The 24,053-nt window shown below is 44.5% G+C and overlaps 1 pseudogene; it reads right to left on the bottom strand.

Annotated features, from left to right (window-relative positions):
• Nucleotides 1–23,282: 23,282 nt before the first annotated feature.
• Nucleotides 23,283–23,608, bottom strand: LOC147671295 (DNA-directed RNA polymerase III subunit RPC10 pseudogene; annotated as a pseudogene).
• Between the last annotated feature and the right edge of the window lie 445 nt (nt 23,609–24,053).

Genomic DNA, 24,053 nt, shown 5'->3' with positions numbered 1-24,053 from the left:
ACACAGAGAGAGAGAGAGAGACGGTAGCTAATAACCAGCAAGGTTCCGGTGCCCTGGAGGGAAGCAGACGAGGTTGAGCCTAGCGGTGCAGACGTGTACTTGTGACGGCTGGGGTGTGACTGCAAGGCGAGCCAGGACACAGAGACGAGAAGGGAACCTAGATGACTGCCGAGTCCAGACTTCATATTAACCAGGTGACCTCCGTCCTTTTCCCAAATAGCATGCGTTCTAATCTTTACCTTTTTCATTGCAGAAATTATGTTGCATAGTAATGTGATTTGTGTCTATTGTCAATAAATATCCTAATTCTTATAGAATTACAGTGTGCCTCGTGTTCCTGTTCAATCTCAGTAAATGCATCTCCTAGTTGAAAGTTGTTTATGTGAACGGATGTGAAATCCCGATCAGGTAAATAGTGATCGAACAAAGAGGGAGTGAGTGGACCTTTGATGCCAAGAATAGGAGGTACATTATATAATTTGGGAACCGTATCCAAAGGCATTATTATAGCCTTATCCCGAGTAGATAACTGAGACATTGTCCTGATGATGGTTCATAGGAATGTGGTCGTCGTTGATATGCGGCGTTAGTGAGAACGTTGGGTGGGAGACCAGCGTGTATATCCACAGGATTGTGGCTTGAATAAGTGAGAGCGTCAGGGGGGAGACTGGCGTGGAGGTTTGCCGGATTGCGAACCGTTTGGAAAAGGGAGCATTGGGTTCTGCAGGCCCATGTGTAGACGCACCGGATTGTGTGTCATATCTGCCCTAGGGTAGACCGGTCTGGGTCGGGGTGGCCGCGAGACCAACTGATGTGAATAAGATATTGTAGAAAATCTATACATGTATATTGTCATTCCCCATCCTTAGGTGCGACCTGTATATATATCTATATATCTATCTATTGTGAATATGTTCTAAGGAGGGAAGGTGAGTACGTTTTGGCTGGGTCATAGGGGCCCCTGGGGGCTGATCCCATCTAAACGGAAAAACCAGCCATTACATCTGGCGTCACGAACTGTTTACGAAGCCTGTGTGCATTGTGTTGATTTAATCTTGTTGGTTTGCGCTCGGCTTATACGTATTACATTTTGTTTATAGTTGTGTATATAATTTTTTGTGTTAATATGTTTGCGAAAAAATCATCGTCGGTTTTCAAATTACCGATTCAGATTCCCGGCTGGGAATGTACCCCTTACGAGGCCTTGGCCGTGAGTGGGCTGATTCTACTGGTTTGAGTGAAAATTGGTCTTCATGCTTGGAGCAGGCGGAGCCTGCCGATGTGGTATCGTGCTTGCAGAAAGCGCCAGTAGTGAAGGGTGATGAGCTTCCTATTTTAGGACGCAGAGGTTGGATTGTTCTTAATGCATACAGAATATTGCATGAGAAGTTTGTTCAGCTACAGAAGCAGTTTAAAGATATGGAAGGACAGTGTGTTGAATTACAAAATGCACATACAGAACGCTGCTGCACGGGCCATTGTAGGTCTTCCGAGATGTTGTTCTGTCTCTCCTGTCTTGGCCTCTCTGCACTGGCTTCCGGTCAGACAGAGAATCAAATTCAAGGCTCTCTGTCTGACATTCAAGATCTTAAAGCTTTCTTCTCCCCCGGCCTTGACTGGCCTTATTTCTTCTTATGTCCCCACGCGATCCCTCAGATCCGACGCCCAGTATCTGGCGAACAAGCCTAGGTTCAGGCTTAGCAGGATGGGAGGACGTTCCTTCCGTGTGCTGGCGGCGGACCTATGGAATTCCCTTCCTGTTCACATTCGTGCCCTCAACAGCTTGACCCTTTTTAGAAGGGCCATCAAAACCCTCTTGTTCATCTCTGTTGGCTAATTTCCCCCTTCGTCAGCTCTGATCTGTTGTGTTGTTGCATATGATCAGGCGCCAGGACGCCCCTTCGCTGGGGCAGCTGTTGCGCCTAATAAATGTTATTAACATAACATAACATAACATACTCTGTTGCGTTGTCAAAATAAATTGCTTGCCGACAAACTTGAAACATATCAGACCATTGCCGAAAGAGCTGCGGTCCGTATTGCACGATACAAGTATAAACACCGTCGTGGTCGTGTATCTACACGCAAAGTGCGTATGGTTGTAGCAAAAGCTGGAATGGATTGGAACCCCGATGAGTGGGACGGTAATATCTGGGATTCTCATACTTCTGACTCCTCGGCAGAGGAGGGTGACAAGCGCGAGTCTTCTCGCTCCGGACGTGATTGTAAATCTGCTTCATGTACTGATATAGGTCCTGACAACGACCGTGCTCGTTCTTCCCGTTCGGATGACGTAGCTTGCCCTGATTGTTCTACTAAATCTAAGATGCGGGCTTCCTCGGAAGCTCTTCCTGAAGTTTCTGCTCACCCTGTTTTTCGACGTAAACTACAACAAGCCCCTGGTAACCCGGCTGGTATAGCTTTAGACTGTATTGAAGATTTTACTCAGCAGGAGGTTAGTGACATTTTACAACGATTTCGACAACGGCCTGGTGAGGCCTTGCTTATCTGGATGGTGCGTCTTTATGAACTTGGCGCTGCCGGTATTATGCTCGATGCTGTTGATTGCTTACGATTTTGCTCTTTAAGTTCTGATTCTACGATTCAGGATCATTTCCGAAACTATAATGGTGCTGGTCAAATTACTTTGCTCCAGCTTGCGTCTGACGGCTGTAATCATAAATATCCAACTGAATCTGATTGGCCCACTGATGAGAAACCATGGTACACTTTGCGCGATGCGTCGCAACGTTTAAAGGAGGAAGTCATGAAAACGGCTATCTTTCTTAGTACTGCTGATAGATTGTTGGATGGTCTTTTAACATCTTCTGTGCGCAATCGCATTATCCGTTCTTCTCCTGTTGCTTACAAGCAGGTCATGATGACATTATTGATTAACCAAACTGGCAATCCTTTGTCTGCTGTGCTTGAGTCTGTTCGTCAGCTTGGTGAGCTGGGTGAATGGTTTAAACCTGAAAGACAATCTCGACCTGAGGGTCGTACTGGTGGGGACTATAAGTTCTCTAGACGTGACATGTTTCTTGCTCTCATTGCTGATGGTGTCAAAAGGGAAGACATTGACGGTGAGCCTAATAATCGCTTATGGGACATGTTTCGTAAGCGTGGTTTGGATCGAAAGGAGGGTGCCCGTCGTGTGCGAAAGAATGAGTATGACCGTGGTTCGGATGACAGTGGTGATGAGAGGCGACGTGTGAATTTTGATCGCCGTGATGATCGGCGTTATGAACGTGATGGATCCCCTCATCGTAATGACAGGAGGGGGAGAGAGGATGACCGTGAGAGGGGAAGAGATGATCGTGTTCCCAACAGACGAAAAGATGAAAGGAGTTATTCCCCTGACATGAGAAGGAGAGAGGATCGTAACAGACTTTCTGACCGTAATTCACAACTTTTTGAACATGACACTAATCCGTTTTGTACTGGAGACGGATATGAACAAGATATTTTGATACCAAAGAAAACTGAGAGCATTTACCCTGATTTGTCTTGGTTGACGGAACGCAGGAAAAATGACTAGGAAATAGGTCAAGCTCCGGTACACAAGTGGGCTCACAGAGATAACAGACCCTATGTAGATATTGAGATTTTTTGGAAACATCGTAATATCCAAAGGGCCCGAGCATTAGTTGATACTGGGGCGGAGGCCACTTTAATTCATGGTAAGTCGAAAAAATTTCATGGACAGTCTTTTACGATTACTGGTTTGGGTGGTAAAGAAACACCCGCAGTTCAAACTGCACTTGAAATTAAAATTGGTAGGATTCCTCGTAGAGAATACTCTGTGTTGGTTGTACCACTTTTGGAATTTATAATTGGAATTGACATTTTGAAAGGAATGACTTTGCATTTGGATGATGTTTGTTATCAATTTGGAACTAGACAGTACATTTCGACCAGACCCGTACGGGTTGGCCGTTTACGAATGCCACCTATTAAAATCCCTTTAGCCACGAAAGTGATTTCTCAAAAGCAATATCGTATCCCAGGTGGTCATGAAGAGATTACTGCTACAATTCAGGATTTGGTTGATGCGGGATTCATAACTCCGGTCACATCTGCTTGGAATAATCCCGTTTGGCCCGTGCGCAAAAGTGACAATTCTTGGCGCATGACTGTTGATTATCGAGAACTGAATAAAAACACACCTAAATTGACTGTTGCAGTGCCTGACATTGACACGCTAATTCAGAGAATTCAAAAGCATCCAGGTACGTGGTATGCTTCTATTGACATTGCTAATGCCTTCTTTTCAATCCCGATTGCCCCCGAATGTCAGGAACAGTTCAGTTTTACATGGAATGGACGTCAAATGACGTTCCGGAGTCTTCCTCAAGGCTATGTACACAGTCCTACGATCTGTCACCGGCTGGTGGCAGAGCATTTGTCTGAAGTGCCCACGAATCCACGAGTTCAAGTCTGTCATTATATTGACGACATTTTGATTCAAGGTGAAACGCAAGATCAGGTACAGTCCCATTTAGATCAGATTATTGACTGTTTGCGAGCGAAAGGCTGGGAAATTAATCCTGACAAATTACAAACTCCATCCCAGAATGTAACATTTTTAGGAATTAATTGGCATGAAGGTCACAGAGAAGTGATCCCACAGGTAAAACGAAAAATACTTGATTTCGCAGTTCCCAGGAACAGGAAAGAGGCTCAATGCTTCATTGGTTTGTTTGGATTTTGGCGTCAGCATATTCCCCATCTAAGTCAGATTTTGGCTCCATTGTATCGAGTCACTCGTAAAAAGAATGCGTTTGAATGGGGTGAGTCTCAACAGACTGCTTTTAATTTGGCGAAAGAAGCTATTCAGTATGCCTTGGATTTGTGGCCCGTGAGTGAAGGTGATGTGGATCTGAATGTGTCCGTGGAAGGTCTGTATGCCAATTGGAGCCTGTGGCAAAAGCAGGGCAGACAAAAAGTGCCATTAGGTTTTTGGACCAAAAAGTTACCTGAGGCTGGTGAGCGTTACTCACCCTTTGAAAAACAGTTACTTGCTTGTTATTGGGCTCTGGTGGATACCGAGCAACTGACCCTAGGCCATGCTGTGATTTTGAGGCCCGAAATTCCCATTATGCAGTGGGTTTTGAGTTCACCGAAGTCCCATCGAATTGGACATGCTCAGGAGGCTAGTGTGATTAAATGGAAATGGTACATTCAGGACAGGGCACGTGTGGGTCCGAAAGGTGTGGCGGTTTTACATGAGCGAGTGGCGCAGGCGCCCTCCAATGAGACTGAAAGTGAGTGTTCGGTTCCCGTGGTGCAGGAGTCTCCCGTTAAGTGGGGTAAATCATTTGATGATCTGTCCGTGGTGGATAGAAAACATGTGTGGTTTATGGATGGTTCAGCGAAGTTCATTGGTGACAAAAGACATTGGAAAGCTGTTTCTTATAACCCGATCACGCAGAAATTGTTGAGTACAACTGGAGATGGTAAGAGTAGTCAGTATGCTGAACTCTATGCAGTTTACCAAGTTTTGAAGCAGGAACTACCTGGCACATGTCATATTTTCACTGATTCCTGGTCCACTGCGAATGGACTGGCGGTGTGGTTACCAACATGGCATTCTCATTATTGGGAATTGCATTCAAAAGAATTGTGGGGAAAGGAATTGTGGCAAGAAATTTGGGAGTTGCTCCCGCAGAGTACTGTAACAATCTTTCACGTGGATGCTCACACTCCAATTGACTCCCTTGACAAATTTTTCCATAACATTGCAGATGAAAAATCTAAAATTGCTGAGGCAGTGGTGGACATGCAGGATTCTGATTTGGCGGGATTGGCGAAGTGGGCCCATCAGAAAGCAGGACATTTTGGAGAAAAAGCCACTAGCAGGTGGGCTGCCGATAGAGGAATTCATATTCCTTTTTCTTTAATAAAAGATGTCATTTTACATTGTCCCATTTGTCAGCATTCTAGGAAAAAGGAGGTGCCTCAGATTGTTCGAGGCCACTTGCATTGAGGTAAATTGCCCGCTCAAATTTGGCAGATTGACTATATCGGTCCGCTCCCTATGAGCAGAAATTGTCAATATATTTGTACAGTTGTTGACACTTATAGTGGCCTTTTGGTCGCTTTCCCTTGTAAGAACGCTACCCAAGTGAATACCATTAAGACCCTGGAGCTACTTATTCTGTACTATGGTGTCCCATTCCAAATTCAATCAGATAACGCATCCCACTTTCGTGGAAGATTGGTGCAGGAATTCTGTGCGGAAAATAATATTGATTGGGTGTTTCACATTCCATATTACCCACAAGCTTCAGGACTGATTGAGAGAATGAATGGTTTGTTGAAAGAACAGTTGCGCAAGCTGACTGATGACCGTTACAGCCAATGGAGGGATGTCCTGTTTCAAGCTTTATTGATCTTGAATAATCGCCCTTTGTTACATGCTGAATCCCCTTTAATGCGTTTGTTTCCTCCGAATGTTGATGTGAAACCTAATTCTTTATCGAACACTGTCATGTATTGGGAAATTACCCCCGGTGCTTTGGCTCCGTGTAGAGCGACCCCAGGTTCCGCAGGCCTCGACCTGCATGCTTTAAATGATGCAAAATTTCCAGGAAAAGATCGAATCATTGTTGAAACTGGCATTGGTGTCTGTATACCTGCCGGTAGTTTTGGATTAATTGCCCCCTAGATCTGGCCTGGCCCTGAAAGGTGTACAAGTGCTCGGAGGAGTAATTGACAGTGACTATCAGGGAGAGATTAAGGTTCTCCTGCTTAATAGCAGTGAGACTGATTTGTTTATTAAAAAGTCTGACCGTGTTGCTCAGTTACTGATTATGCCTGTCTTCAGTGGTGAGATAAAAAAAGGCTCTGCCCCAACGTTGCTAACTGTGCGAGGACAAAAAGGCTTCGGATCATCTGATCTTCCTGGAGCTAAGATATGGGTGCAATCGCCGAAAAATCCTCCTGAACAGGCTGATATTATTGCGACCGGTCATGACAACACCGTTTTGGTGATGAAGCCAGGGAAAGATGGCTGGGAAGCTGTCCCAGCTGATAAATGTTACTTACGAGAATGATTAAGGCCTGTGTTTGTATTCTTTTAGATCATTCTCTGGACTGCTGCTGCAGGATGTGTCGGCGCTGGACTCCTTTTGGCCTGCTACGCCGGGAGAGGAGAGGATCCACCGATGCCGGTTGATGGGATAATCCGAGCCCCGCGGTCTGCGTGGGCTGCATCGTCCAACTTCTGGATTACACTCGCAAAGCGGGTGACGAACTCTTCGCATTTCTGTCTTACCCCAATGAAATCTGTCACTGACATTTTAGCGACCTGTTTGGTTGCTGTCCCTGCATCTACCGAGACTTTGCGACATATTTTTAATATCTCGAATGCCCGACCAAATGTTATTCTGGGCGACTTCGCGGCCCACGAGTTTTGTCCCTCATGTACTGCTCTTCCAGACCTTGATATCCCTATTCATTCCCGAATCACTACTTTTAATATTACCCCTGGAGATCTATGCTTTATAATGACATGTGACCCTAAGGCTATTACTGAATGCTTAAAATTGAAAATACAGGCTGCTACTTCTTTTTCAGCTCATCAACGATTGCTGTGTTTAAAGAGACTTCCGAACTCTTGTCTTTCTGTAAAAAACAACATGACATGTCAACGTTTATTAGTTGCCCCTAGTCATTATCGTTCAATGTTGCTGCCAGCTGGATGGCTGTTTTCCTGCGGGAATTCGTCTTGGCCCTATATTCCTGCGAATATTTCTGGTGGCCCATGTGCCATCACCAGATTGAGCCTATTAATGTTTTCCTCACATCCTACTTCACATTCCGTATTGTACGTGATTCAATGTCATTGCATGAAGATTGCGATTCCTCTGTTCACCTCTACTCTAAATCAGAATACCTTGGTTTGGCTTTTTCTATTATTGGAGTGCCTGCATTGGCTGTTTATAATGCCAAGACAATCGGCAAAATGGCCTGTTGGATGGTTAAGTCCATCAATCAGACATCTACTGTTTTATCTGATCTTTTATTAGATGCCCAAGGCGAACGTAGAGCTATTTTACAGAATAGAGCTGCTATTGACTATCTTTTGTTAAAACATGGACACGAATGTTCTGATTTTGAAGGTCTATGTTGTTTTAATTTGTCTGACCATTCTAAATCTATCCAATCCCATATTGACAAACTCCACGACTTGACTGCAGAAATTAGACAACATATAGATCAGGGTTTCTTTGACTGGCTCTTTAATTGGCTGCCTGACTTGCATTCCTTACGACAGATTTTAGGGGGAGTTATTGTTGCTATTTGTGTCCTGATAGCTATTTGTTGCTTTATTCAGTGCATCCCTTCCCTGCTCCAATTTTTTAGATTTGGTAAGAGACATAGATCAGTTAATTTTGTTTCCTATTATTCTTCAACTGATGTTAGTTCTATTTAGTTTGTGGTTAATAGACTGGAGTCAAGGGGTGTAATGTAATGGCTGCCCTTTTCTGGCTCTTTTGAGAGGGAGAATGATGGAGAGTGACTCCAGCCTATCACCCCCATAGCATAGGGATTAGGACTATAGACAGGGCCCCCTGCCTTACATATATTAGGGCATTTTCGTGTCACTTTCCTTAATGTAGGGCTTATGAATTTAAGTTAGGGGATAGATATATAAGTATTAGTCATGATTTGCCCATTTGCTAACATGCTAGGATATTTTCCATGGAGTTACGCATATTGTGGGCCCCGTAGGCCTTAAACTAGACAGACTCCATTTTGCTTTCTGCCCGGTAGCTCGAGAAGGCTTTCTAGGTGAAGTGTAATGTTTAGTTTTAAGCTGTTGTTCGCTTGGAGAGAACCGGCTCAGGCTGGCCCTTATCGAAGGAATGTATTTTTCTCCACTCCGAAGACACAACTTCAGGCCGGCCGGCTGGGAACGTGTCCTTGGTACGGGGAGGTACAAGAATTTGGTGGGCGGCAGGTTACTGGCCGTAGCTTTCCATGAAGGAACGAGCTTTGATATTAGCAAAGGTTTTAGTCAGTTTGTCAGTTAGTCCGTAGGCGGCATCTAGCCGTTAGCATCTCTGCCATTAATTATCTCATGGCGGACAGTCGCCATCTTTGAAGTCCGAGAAAGATTTAAGACCGAAACTCTCTGAGAAAGACTGAAGGAGAATTAGCGCGGAGCGCACTGACACAGAGAGAGAGAGAGAGACGGTAGCTAATAACCAGCAAGGTTCCGGTGCCCTCGAGGGAAGCAGACGAGGTTGAGCCTAGCGGTGCAGACGTGTACTTGTGACGGCTGGGGTGTGACTGCAAGGCGAGCCAGGACACAGAGACGAGAAGGGAACCTAGATGACTGCTGAGTCCCGACTTCATATTAACCAGGTGACCTCCGTCCTTTTCCCAAATAGCATGCGTTCTAATCTTTACCTTTTTCTTTGCAGAAATTATGTTGCATAGTAATGTGATTTGTGTCTATTGTCAATAAATATCCTAATTCTTATAGAATTACAGTGTGCCTCGTGTTCCTGTTCAATCTCGGTAAATGCATCTCCTAGTTGAAAGTTGTTTATGTGAACGGATGTGAAATCCCGATCAGGTAAATGGAGATCGAACAAAGAGGGAGTGAGTGGACCTTTGATGCCAAGAATAGGAGGTACATTATATAATTTGGGAACCGTATCCAAAGTCATTATTATAGCCTTATCCCGAGTAGATAACTGAGACATTGTCCTGATGATGGTTCATAGGAATGTGGTCGTCGTTGATATGCGGCGTTAGTGAGAACGTTGGGTGGGAGACCAGCGTGTATACCCACAGGATTGTGGCTTGAATAAGTGAGAGCGTCAGGGGGGAGACTGGCGTGGAGGTTTTCCGGATTGCGAACCGTTTGGAAAAGGGAGCATTGGGTTCTGCAGGCCCATGTGTAGACGCACCGGATTGTGTGTCATATCTGCCCTAGGGTAGACCGGTCGGGGTGGCCGCGAGACCAACTGATGTGAATAAGATATTGTAGAAAATCTATACATGTATATTGTCATTCCCCATCCTTAGGTGCGACCTGTATATATATCTATATATCTATCTATTGTGAATATGTTCTAAGGAGGGAAGGTGAGTACGTTTTGGCTGGGTCATAGGGGCCCCTGGGGGCTGATCCCATCTAAACGGAAAATCCAGCCATTACACCATCCCATCAACGACCAATCTCCCTTGTCTATATGTACAGACTCAGAGATCTTATGTAACTGGGAAATGGCCTGGAAAACTGTTGGAGCGTTGTCTGGAATGAAAACGCAGCAGCTCGATTGAATCAGTTTACACACCCCACCTCTATCTGCAAGTATGACATCAAGTGCAACTCTGTTCTGAAGAGTCATAAGGCGATCCGACTGGAGCTCAGCAGTCAAGTTACTAAGGGCACCGGCAGTTTCGGCAATGGTGGACTCAACCACTCTCGTCAACTGTCGTATGTTCCTACTGTTAGCCATAGGTCCCCAGAACGGCAGAAAACCCTTCAGAAAATCTCCCAATTCTTGTCCTGCAGTATCTTCCTTACTAAAGACACCTCTAGCAACTCTCGTCTTGTGGTAAACTGCTGCAGCTGTAAAGGTGGGAGGCAACAGGAACGAAACAAAACATTTGCCCGAAAAATCAGGGGGCAACCATGTGTACGCTTTATCGTAACAGATGAAATAGGTACCCTTAGCTGCTAGGAACGCTGGGGAAGTCTGAGACGCAAATACATAAGTATCAGTACAGACACTCTTCCCTAACTGAGCTCTCGGATTCTTGCCATTACCTTGCAGACAATAATGACCCTGATGGGGCACTATCCAAATTGGTGGAGAACTTTTCGCTCGCTGGTTAACACTCTGACTAACTCCATATCCAGTAACGTTCCAACCAATGTATGCTAGTGTCTCATCTCTTGGGATGGTCTCATAGGAAGTAATTCCTCTAATCATGTCGACTATACCCTTGACTAACGCACTAGTCTTCGAACTATCTTTCACGGAACGTAGGGGGTAGGCTTCACGAGCATAAATGAACATCGTTCTATATGCCCAAATAGAACCATTGTAGCTAAAAGGCAGAACCAAGTAAGGAATACCTTTATCGGTAGTATGGGGCATTAGGCCACAAACCCAACAATTGGCCGCATTCATTACTAACTGGTGTTGGTGCAGAAGCAGAACAAAGGAATTGTTAACAAATTCCAGTCTTCTAATGATTTCATGTTCGGGCAAAGGGTGAAAAGAATGAGAAGAAACAGTAGGAGGAGGTATAGGTTGCGTAGTGGGCATGAACGTCACTTGAAAAGAGAATGTCACATATCCAATTAAAAACATCATTAAGCTAAGCAATGTAAACAAACATAATATTAAAAAACGTTTTCTGCTCATTAATTTACAGATTTTGCTCTTAAAACTTATTCTTTCAACAGGTCTCTCCATCTCGAAAAACTCCAACCTCTCTAATTGCTGGTCGCGGCGGTAGGGTGTTCTGTGCTAAGGAATGCTTCTGTCAGCCCAGGGCAACTCCCTTAGACCAACCAGAACCGTCAACCTAACGTCTTCGGCTTGCACTCCAAAGACTTGACACCGCGACCCTACAGCTGAACCCGGATGGCGGTTCGAAAAAAAACAAAAATCAAAGTAGTTCCTCGGAGGAGAGTTAACCTTAAAAATCAGAAAAAGAAAACTTCAATTCTTTATTAGTCCCGCGACTCTCGGTCGCAAATTATAACGTTCTTTGCCAGGCAATATCTGTTCACGAAACAATAAGTCAGGTTCAACAGTGTTCAAACGGCTCAACGGAGACACAGCTCCTTGAAGGAATCGTCACTTTCTTGCTCAGTGTTCGTTACAATCAAACGGGCATCGCTGAAAGGCGGAAAACGAGGCACAGTCTCAGTCTAAGAATCAGGAAGTCCTTTCTGGACCCACCGGTCGTACGACAGAGGCAAAGGGGCCCTCTTACAATGTACACCGTGGATCCAGTTCTTTTTACCGTGCACTCGTACTACAGAACGGGTAGCCAAAAGCACCAAGTAGGGTCCGTTCCAGCGGGGCTGCTCGTTCTTGGTTCCCTGGAAATTTTTCACGAGCACCCATGTACCAGGTTCAATGGCATGTCCTGGATCTTCAGAAGCTTGTGGCAATGTATTGTGAACCTGTTGATGCAAAACACGCAATTTAGCCGTCAATTCATACAGGTAGCCAAGCAACACAGGATGTTTTATTTCGCTAAACTTTGTCGGCCGCTGCACTCCCCAAACATTTGCCGGGCGACCAAAAACTACATCGTATGGAGTCAAACCCATTCGTGAATGCACAGTCATTCTAGTGGACAAACGGGCTAGAGGCAAGGCATCTGGCCATTTTAAACCAGAGCTCGCTTGTATCTTGGTCAATTTGAGTTTAAGAGTGCCATTATAGCACTCCACTAGACCAGCTGATTGGGGGTGATTCGCAGCGTGGAACGTTTGCCTAATTCCTAATCCATCACATACTCTCTTCATCACTTGACCCACAAATTCACTTCCATTGTCACTCTAGATCATTCTCGGCAAACCGTACCTAGGGAAAAACTCCTTAATAAGGGCTTTCGCTCTAGACAAGGCAGTGTTTTCCTTCAAAGGGTAGACTTCCACCCATTTAGAAAAAGAGCAAACAACCACTAACACGTACTTCAGGTTGTTGCACCTCTCCATGTGGATGAAATCTAGCTGCAAAGCCTCAAACGGATACGTTGGAGGAGCAAAATGACCAGCTGTAGTTGGAGTTCCCTTACCAGGACATCAGACACACCATACAGTTTTTGACCAAATTCTCTGCACACTTAGGAATTCCAGCATTTTGCCATACTGGAGCCAACAATTTACAAATCCCTTTCACACTGATATGAGCCATTCCATGAGCCATTGTAACCACTGGAAGTACATACGCATCGGGTAACAACCATTTCTGATGCTCTGACAAATCAATCCAACAACCATTCGAATCCAATTTACCCTTGCTCTCTCTCCATTCATTCAACTCTTTCTCGGTAGCTTCAGCTTGGATGGATTTCACACTCTCAATCGTATCTTCACACATACTCCCATCTGGAACCCATCTCGCCGGTCCCACAACATACATTCGACTCATCACATTTCTTGCAGTTTCTTTCGCGACTTCATCTGCAAACGTATTACCACGACCAACATCATCCGTAACTTTCTTATGCGCACTGCATTTTACAATCGCAACTTGCAACGGCAAAGTAAGTGACTCAAAGAATTCATTCACCAACGACCATGCTGAATCTTACAGCCTGATTCATCATACTCCCGTTTTTGCGAGGCCCTAATAGCGATTCATAGCGAATCGCTATTAAGGACTCGCAAAACGGGATTCATGTAGAAATTGCATGAAGAAATGCGATTCCTACATATTCCTTATTTGCGATTAGCAAATTGCTAATCGCAAATAAGGAATAACTCGCCATTCATTCCTATGGGCCAAAAGGCCCATAGGAATGAATGGGGAGTATTCCTTATTTGCGATTAGCAATTTGCTAATCGCAAATAAGATAGCGATTGGAAGGGTGCCAGGGGTGTCCAAAGGACACCCTGTAGCACCCCTGAAATGAAATTTTACTCTGGTGTTGCACACACACATGTCTAAAGGACATGTGTGTGTGTAACATGCAACTCAGAAAAATGCATTTAAATGCATTTTTCTGAGTTTTCTCAATTTACCACGAGGTCTGACCTCGCGGTAAATTGCGGCAAGAAATTGCGAATTCGCAAAATGAAATTGGATGTTGAATTGCATTTAAGGAATCTCAAATAGAGATTCCTTAAATGTAATTCCTCGCAATTAGCGATTTTTACATTTGGGATGCTGAATCCCAAATGCAAAAATCGCTCTTGCAAAGGGCCAGATTCTCAGAATCTGGCCCTTTGCGAGAGCTATTTTCTTTGATGAATCAGGCGGCAGATTCTCAGAATCTGGCCCTTTGCGAGCGCTATTTTCTTTGATGAATCGGCGGTTAGTCCCATGCGAAGTCAGGAACCCACGCTCTTTCCACAAACGTCCAAAACTATGAGCCACACCAAACGCATACTGACTATCGGTATACACAGTCACTCGTTTCCCTTTTGACAACACACACGCTCTTGTCAATGCAACCAATTCTGCTGCTTGCGCTGAATTATGTGGGATACGTGCAGTTTCAACAATCGTATGCAAAGTCGTAACAGCATATGCCGCAGTCGTATCACCATTCGGAAGCTTGAAGCGCGAACCATCAACCCATAAAGTACCATCACACTCTGAAAGAGGAGTATCCCTAAAATCTATCCTCCCTTTCGTTTCTTCCTCTGTTCTAAGGAAGCAATAATGCTGTTTAGTAACATCTGTCTCAACTGAAATCCGCAACAACGTAGCTGGATTCAACGTATTGCATCTCTTTATATGCACATGACTGGCTAACAAGGTCAATTCGTAACCCGACAACCGAGCACTAGTTAAGTGCTGTGTCTTGGTACGATTCAACAAGGTATCCACTGCATATGGAACCGTCACAATCAGTGAATTGTCCATCACCAAACCAGCAGACTGTCGAATCGAAACAGCCGCTGCCGCTGTAGCTCTCAAACAACTTGGCAACGCTCTAGCTACGGGATCCAAAGTCGACCAAAAACTAAGCACATGGATGCTGCTTATCGCCAAACTGTTAAGTCAAAACTGACAATGCACATCCCTCTCTCTAGTGGACATACAATGTGAAAGGCTTGCTGGAGTCGGGGGTACCCAACACAGGAGCCAAACACAACGCATCACGCAATTCTGAAAAACTCTTCTGACATTCGTCAGTACAAGGAATAGGATTTGGAGTGTCCTTAACGGTGAGAGCTATCAAAGGTTTCGCAAGCAATGAAAAATTAGGGATACACTGTCTACAATACGACGTAATACCTAGGAAAGCACGTACTTCTCTCTGTGTTGTAGGCAAACTCATTTTCACAATGGCTTGAATTCTTTCTGGGATCAGTTTCCTTCCCTCCTTCAATAAGAGGTGACCTAAGTATGTAACTTCTTGTCGACAATATTGCAACTTCAAAAGAGAAACCTTATGATGGAAATCAGACAAATGACGTAACAACGACAACATAGCCTCTTTACAAATCTCTTCGTTGTCAGCAGCGACTAACAGATCGTCGACATACTGAATCAGAGCAGCACCATCAGGTAAAACAAGCAAGTCAAGTTGTGTCTTCAAAGCTTGACTATAGATTGATGGACTCTCGCTATAGCCTTGAGGATCGTGCTTAAACTGGAAACTTTGTCCTCCTAAAGAGAAACCAAAGATATCTCTACTTTCCACGGCAATCGGGATGCTGAAGAAAGCATTCTTCAAGTCATTCACCGAAAACCACGTGGCTGTAGCCGGGATTAAAGTCAGTAAAGCGGTGATATCAGGCACAACAGGAAATTGCGGAACTACGATCTTGTTCACCTCGCGAAGATCGATCACAAACCTATATATAGGAGGTTGTGAAGAATCAGTTCTTTTCAGAACAGGCAAAACCGGACTACTGCACACATTACCTCTCGTTTCCTCAATCACACCTTTCTCAATCAGATCATAGATGATCGCCAAAAGTGCTCTTTCACCATCACTCGAAATTCGGTATTGCGGAATGCGTGGCAATGTAGCATTCTCTTTCAACGTCACAACATATGGCGGAATCTCTAGGAGACCCACGTCATTAGGACCAGTAGCCCAAAGAGAATCTGGGAGAGAAGACAATTCAGGTGGAAGTCGATCTTTAGACAAGTACATCGGAGAGATCACTCTCTTACCCAATGTAAGGTGTACTCCTGACGGAGAACAATAAAGCGTCGCATACAATCTCTTTAACAAGTCCAATCCCAACAAGTTCCCACCACAACCTGTTGTCAGAATGAGGGGTGCTTCGAATTCACAAGGTCCAACAGAAATAGACAACGGACTAGAAATCAGATTCGAAACCGGGGCACCAGAAAAACCTACTGAAACATTCGTTAAGCCAGACAAAGGTGCGCCAGGGAGTTTAGAGTGCATAATAGAACTCTTCGCAGCACCAGTATCCAACAGAAAAGGCTCTAACACACCTGATGCAATCACTTCAACATAAGGTCCACTCTGATCTACTGGAACTGAAACAACTCCCTCTCTTTGTCTATGGCTGTCCTAGCAATCATTACCATCCACATTCTCACCTTCAACATAGTAATCGTCCACATAATACTGTGCCATCCTACCAGACGCACCATTCTGCTGATCAAAGCTATTCATGGAATTCTGTGGAGGTAAAGAACGCGTGTTCTGACCACGACCTCTACCTCTAGGAGCTTGGTGAACACCTCGACCTCTCACACCAGAAATACCATTCGTGCGCTGTAACAGAACCGGACAACTACTCTTGAAATGACCCTCTTCTTTGCAATACGCACACTGATTAGGGCCTACGGGAAAACGTGGTTGAGAAGACTCGAACCTTTGCGAGTTTCTCTGATATTGCTGAGGTTGCTGATAATCGCGCTGATTATTACGAGGCGGATAAGCTTGCTGTAAAAGAACTTTAGTCTTCAAGTCCTTAGTCTTCCTATCCGCTTTCTCTATCTCATCCTTGTTCCTATTCTCATAGTACTGGGCAGTAGCCAAAATCTGCGCTGACGTAGAAACAGCCCAAGCACTCTCAGAATCCTTCAGCCTATTGCACAATTCTGGAAGCAAATTATGAACAAATTTGTCAACGAACAACCGTTGACCACCTTCTGCACTCATGTCCTGACCACTGTGGTCTACAAATGTCTCTTCGAACCGTGTGAAAAAGTCGGACACAGTCTTGCCTTTCTTCTGCTTACCTGCAGACCCAATTAACACGCATAGCCGGCATTAGAGTCTTCATATATTCAATAATTCTACCAGGGAGTTCAGCAATCACATCCTCAGGCTTAGCACCACCTACTTGTCTAGTATCTGCAGCTCTAAGATTATCCCATGTATCACCTAATTCATGCGCATGATCCGTGTGACGAATCTTTCCCCATATGGGCTGTGGAACAACATTCCCAAACAACATGTCTATATCGGCTAGATTCATGATACATGAATCCGCAGTTTGAGATAGCTCCTTATAATATCCTGCTGGATTCTTACGCGGATCAGGCAAAGTCTGCTTAAGAGCTAAGACTTCAGCACGCTTCCATGGAACATGTACCCAAACTCGCTGAAAGTGTGGCGGAATAGCTGGATTAGCTGCTGCATCACCAGGTCTCCAAACTGGGGGAACCTCACGCATCGGATATTATTGTGCTTTTCTCCTAACTGAAGAGTCAGGCTCATACAATCGCTGAGTAGGAAATTCACTCCTAAACGACAACAACGTCGCAACTGCTTTCTCAACCTCAAGACCCACAATAGTCCCTTTCGCAAACTCAGAATGTATAAGGTACAACTCAGGCGGAGTTGGTCCTACCTCACCATCTTCCCATTGTTCACGAAGGAAAAAACACATCATATCAAAAACATATCTTTGTTTCGGTGCTTCCCATTGATGGAAAACATCCATAACACCCTCAAGATCATATCGCGAAGGATACGTAACCCATTTACGCGCTAAAAGATCTAACACTGTCCGTTCATCAGGACCAAGCAATTGGCTACGCAATTGCTTACGCTCTACAACAGGAGATATACCCAATGCACCCAACAGAGGAGAAAAGAGACCAGCAACAGCATCAGTCATTCTCTGTCGAGCAGAAGGAGAAGTTGACAAAAGAACAGGAGACGGAGCAGAATGAGAAGAAACCAACGTAGGAACAGTAATAGAAGGAACAGGCAACACAGGTGTAAGAATAGCAGATGAAGGAGGTAGCAAAGTCGGCGGCCCTTGAGAAGGCTGCACCAAAGGAATAGGAGCCAACGGAAGAGGAGCTGGCTGTTGAGGAATCACAGGTGGCAAAGCAACCGGAGGTTGCACAACTACAACTTGCGGAGGTGCGTAGCACTCTGCACATAAGGGGGCGGCGAACTCAATAAATGCGACATTAAAGGATCTTTCACAAGATCTTTCTTTTCTTCTTGCTGTTGAGGTGGCAAAGCTGGATAGCACTTGTCTACCGCAAGTTTACGCTGCCTAAGCATCTGTTCGCTTTCTTGTTCTTCTTCATTATCCCTAAACTGTATAGCAGCTTGCACCATTGACATACCTCGTTCTCGTTTATTTCGCTTCGCTAACTTAATTTCTTTCTGGTTGGCTTCCTTTCGCCATAAGCGGAAAGAGTCAAACATCGCCGGCCGGGATTTCTTCTTGAACAGTTTAACTTCGAGATTGTCTAAAATCTCAGTTTCAAAGCTACCATAACGGGCCACTGTAGGACACCGTCTTTCCTGGTATATTTGATCCATACCTCATTGTACGTGATGGGGCCTACTCCATGTTTTACGTAGAGCTCATAGGTCGGAGTTCCAATCGGAGGAACCGGACATGAATCCTCCAATCGGGAATCCCTAGTACAACCACAACAAAATATCTTTCCAAGTCTGCTAAGACCAGGCATCTTCGCTCACTAGTCTAGCTTCAAACTTCAAGGGAAATCTCAAAACGATAGTCTCGTGAATACACGAGTCCATCGGCTTTGGGGCCTGCAGGTACCAAATCAAAGCGATCCCGAAGGGATACCAAACGAAACTAAGGACTGGGAGACGCTCCGCTCATACTTAACTGAAATATCGATGGCGTCACCAGAAGACCCGTCTATCGTCTTGCTCTACAAATCGTCTAATGGCTCCAAGACAGGGGGACAGTCAGGGCAGCAGTCCTTCGTAGCCGTCGGAAAGCGGGGAACCTCGCAGGAAAGACTTTCAGACCACAACGACATACAGGGGTCGATGAAGTGGTAGGCCTCCCTCCAGAATTTCCACACAAAGCTCCTCACGATCTTCAGGCTTGGACGGTACTGCTGAAGTCGCCCTATGTTGGGCGCCAACTGAAGAACCGGGTTTTAGAACCCAGCGGCACCAGGGATAACGCCCAATGTCTTCGGATTCCCCTGCCTTGGCAAACAGAGACACGGGACACTTCTCGATGACGTCAAAGACCAAATTTATTGGCTGCAACCAGGAACAGAGGTCTACGAAGCACAACACGGGTGGTTCGCTAGAGACTGCACAAATTCATAGAGCGGAGCATCGTCTTTTATGCTAAAAATCACATTCCTGGCTAGCATCAATTACATACAAACTGACCACTCATAGGGCGACATTTCAAACATATCGCATAACGACAATCCCACTTTCCGTTGTCCAGCCCACCAGAAATGACCAAGCAAAATCCAACATTCCTGTTCGAACGGGCCGGGCAAACCCATCGTAAAAACCTCAACCCATATCAATGATTAAGCCATAAAGGAAGACACAGAAGCAGATGAGAAGCAAGATAGAAGGGTGTGTGCGTGTACCATAAACTCAGCAATGTCCTGCTCTTTAATCTCTATCTGACCAGCTGCTTATCAAGGAACTGGCTCAACCAGGTCAGCCTTGGGCAAGGAGTCAGATCGTCCAGGTCACAAAGAAGTCAGCTAAGGATGTACGTGTCCCAGAGACTCGTTCGGCCATAGTCATCGGCCTATGTGAGGGCAACCACACAAAATGGCTGCCGTACACAAAATGGAACCCAAGGGTTCAGAACGGAATCCATGAATACGTAGTGTTCCCATTGATCGGTTATGGCGAAAACACTCGTACATACCGCACTCGTCATTTGCGGTCCGCTGATACCAAAATCGTCACGATACAACGACCTTTATTGTACAGGTTCAGAATCCACGGAACCTCAGTGCCCCATATTTACAAGGACAGGAAAAGCCACCCTTATTGACTTTTCCTGTTCTTGTAAATATGGCCCCTTGGCACGCATCACTTTGCTTGAAAGGGGTGTTCCATGGGTGTTTCTGTGGGCGTTCTCACGCAACAACCATGGAATCAGACACATTTCCAGATTTACGAGAAAGAGTAAATCTGGAAATGCTTTTGAATGCTACGCCTCCCCAGGGAGCACACATAGAAAGAGGAAATCACCTCTGGCGATTGTTTATGTACAGGAAGGTGTCCCTTCCTGCACATAAACAATCTCCCCACGATGCAGGCATCCTTGCACCATGGTGCAAGGGTGCCTGTTCATGGCAGCAGTTTGTGCGCTAGAGCAGGGGGAAGCACAGAGATGCAACATATTGTTGTAAATATGTCGCATCCCTGGGCTTTTAAAGTGACTCAGTGCGGCACAGCCAATGGCTTGCGGCACACACTTGTAAATCTGCCCCTTTGTGAATAATGAAAGAGTACAAAGAATGCCAAAGTGAGAAAACAACTAGGGAGATGGAAAAGTAGCAGCTAAATGTATAGTGGCAAGGGGCCCGATTCACAGAACTAACTCAAGACAAAATCCTAAACTTACTACCATATTCGTATTCACAGAAGACACTTAATAATTTTGGTATTCACAGAAGACACTTACTCATTTTGGTATTCATAGAAGACACTTACTCATTTCAGTATTCACAGAAGTTAGGAGTCCTAACTTTAGGACTCCTAAATGCCTTCTGTGAATACCGAAAGTCTTAAAATTAGGATTCTTCTCAATTTAGTAGTAGTAAAGTTAGGACTCCTAACTTTAGGACTCCTAAACGCCTTCTGTGAATACCGAAAGTCTTAAAATTAGGATTCTTCTCAATTTAGTAGTAGTAAAGTTAGGACTCCTAACCTTAGGATTCCTAAACGCCTTCTGTGAATACCGAAAGTCTTAGGAGTCCTAAAGTTAGGACTCCTAACTTCTGTGAATACCGAAATGAGCAAGTGCCTTCTGTGAATACCAAAATGAGTAAGTGCCTTCTGTGAATACCAAAATGGTAGTATGTTTAGGATTTTGTCTTAAATTAGTTCTGTGAATCGGGCCCACAGAGTGTGAGTATTGTAAGCCCTGTAACAGGCATCTATCCTATGAAATATGTAGACAGCTGAGACGGCACATTAGTAGTGAGGAACCCAGTGGCTTGTGAGACACACTTCCCATAAACGCCCAATCCCTGGGTATTCGTGTGGTGATAGTTGTACACAACTGCACATTTGCTGCTACAGGGCCAGATGTACAAAGGTTTTTTGAGGTCGCAAACTGATCCATTTGCCGAACCTGGGTGTTTGCAACTGCGAAAAAGCATTTTTCAATGTACCAAAGGCAAATTGCCATTGGGTAACTTGTTAGCGAATTGCACTTTGCGTTTGCAACCCAAATCAGTATTTGGAAGCGCCATGTTTAGGGCGTCCCTTTCAAATACCCAATGGCAGTCGGTATGTATTTATTTATGTTTTGTGACTGAATTACGGTCACAAAACAATAATACTTTAACACCAAAATAAAATTGGTGGCAACCCATTCGCAAGTGGGAATAGGTTCCCAGGTGACCTCTTCCCCTTTGATAATATGCCCCATAGTTTGTTCAGAAGCGAGTTCTAGAGACTTCTCCAGTTCGAGAGAATGGTTGATATGCATACATTTTCTGAGTCAAGGACTTTCCAGGAGAAGTGAGGGGCATATTATCAAGGGGGTTTATCTCCGCATTTTTGGCTTTAAAAGCCAAGAAAGCGGAGATAAAATTATCTCCCTATTACCTAGCTGTCGCTAACACCAGTTAGCGACAGCTAGTAGGAGATAGCGACCATCTTGGGCCCCGCTTTGCATGTCAGTGATATTTATCACTAATGACATGCAAAGTGGGCGTGCCAAGATGTTAGCGACTGGAAACAGTCGCTAACATCGCTCTCTCCTATTACCAACTTTTGGAGATATTGGCGCTAAGCGCGAATATCTCCAAAAGCTAACACCTGGCCCTGAGCAGTTCTTAGCCATGTTATCCAATGGTAGGTGGATAACATGGCTAAGAGCATTAGCTCGGTAATGCATGAATATCACTGACTTTTCAGCGATATTCATGCATTTCGGCCGATTTTTATCGCTTAGGAGATAAACCTTGATAATAGCAAGGTTCCTAAGCGATAAAAATCGCCGCAGCCCCGCCGATAAAAATATTGCCGCTAAACCAACATAGCGATAATTATCGCTAGTTGTTGGTAATATGCCCCTATATTCTTGCTATGCATAGCTCCTTTGCCACTGAGATTTTGCTGAAGTCCAAAAGGATGGGTGGGGAGGAGGTAATATGATCTTACTTTCTCAAAGATAGTATGTGTCTGAACATAGAGAAGAAGATGGCAAATGTATACTTTAGAAAATAAACAGCATTGTAGAAGACCACTACAAATTACCCACCTAACCTACAACCCCCCATGTGATGCTGGTAGTGGCAGTCCATGCAATGTGTGTAACTTGCTCTCCTGCCTCTATCTATACTTGTCGGGCCACATATTTTAGTTACACAACAAGCAATGTGTTAAAGGCTGCCTGCTGATCTGTTACTTTCTGGTAATGCTGAGTTTGTGACAGCACTTCTGTTGTCAACATTTATTTGGCCCCTCGTCTGCTTCTTTGGGTGATAGTCCTTCTTAGAGCACAAACCGAACATGACCAAATTCTTCCCATCGATCATCCTCACTTTGTTTACATTCCCAGTAGGATTTACTAACAGTTGAGCCTTGCGTCATTATTCACAAAGGGACCGATTCACAGAACTAACTTAAGACAAAATCCTAAACTTACTACTTATGGTATTCACAGAAGTTAGGATTTTGTCCTAAGTTTTTCTTAAGACAAACTTAAGACAGACTTAAGACAAACTTAAGACAGACTTGTCTGCAGGGCCTTATTGGGCAAACTTATGTTTCATATATCTTTTGCCACCTACTGTCTGCCTTTGAATTTTCTTGCTAAAGGAGTTTAGAGGCATAGAAATAGATCACAGGAATTCCTCCCTGAGCATAGGGCGCGGCATAGCTACAGGAGGGCAATCGCACCTCCCTAAGCCCTGAGCTCACAGTCGAGGAAAGATCACCTCACCCCTTATGACCTAGAGTTATAACTAAGATAGGAAAACAAGAGAAGGACACTCATACAGCGGCTTCTCACATCGGGCATTCGTACCATTTTTCCTGGACTACACAACTTCGGGAGCCAATGATCTCAATATACAGAAAATTATCAATGACAGGCACAAACTACACAATTTTTATTAAATGATTTGGCATGTCAAGAACAAACTATGAACAGCTTGACTTAACTATCTCATTGCAGACGCCAAGTAATGTCAGTCTTTCCACTGGTGTCCACATTGTGCATTGCAGCACTTATAGAATGTTTTCATGGGTTCATCTGCTGATCGGGTCTGAAGCTGCATAAAATAGGCGTGTGGGTGCTCACATTTAGGACAAGTCTCTGCAGTGGAATCAACATTCTCCCAGGCTGCAGTTCCTCCCAACACATCATCGACCTCTTTAAGTTTTGGATATTTTCTACTGGTGACCTTTGAATGACATTGTGTCCATAAGTGCAAGTGTTGCAAGCGAATCGATACCACTTCTGCCCCTCCTCTACGATCAACACGTTTCCACAAGTGGGACAAAACAGCAGCATGCGTTACTGCACCCCAAATGCGACAGGGAAGGGGTGAGGTTTTGTTTGCAACTACACGTTTCTTGGTCAACATACGCAGTTAAAACTTCTGCAAAGAAACTGAGGGCCCGATTCACAGAATGAACTTAAGACTCAATCCTAAACTTACTACTATTTGGTATTCACTGAATGCACTTACTACTTTTGGCATTCACAGAATGAACTTACTACTTTTATTATTCACAGAAGTTAGGATTTTGTCTTACGTTTGTCTTAATACAAACTTAAGACAGACTTAAGACAAACATAAGACAGACTTAAGACAGGCTTAAGACAGACTTAAGACAAAATCCTAACTTCTGTGAATACCAAAAGTAGTAAGTGCATTCTGTGAATGCCAAAAGTAGTAAGTGCACTCTGTGAATACCAAAATAGTAGTACGTTTAGGATTGAGTCTTAAGTTCAT

Source organism: Lissotriton vulgaris, unplaced genomic scaffold (assembly GCF_964263255.1).
Source record: "Lissotriton vulgaris unplaced genomic scaffold, aLisVul1.2 SCAFFOLD_329, whole genome shotgun sequence".
In the NCBI taxonomy this organism is placed as follows: domain Eukaryota; kingdom Metazoa; phylum Chordata; class Amphibia; order Caudata; family Salamandridae; genus Lissotriton; species Lissotriton vulgaris.
Note: the sequence above shows the minus strand (reverse complement) of the source record. Positions and strands in the feature narration are given on the sequence as shown.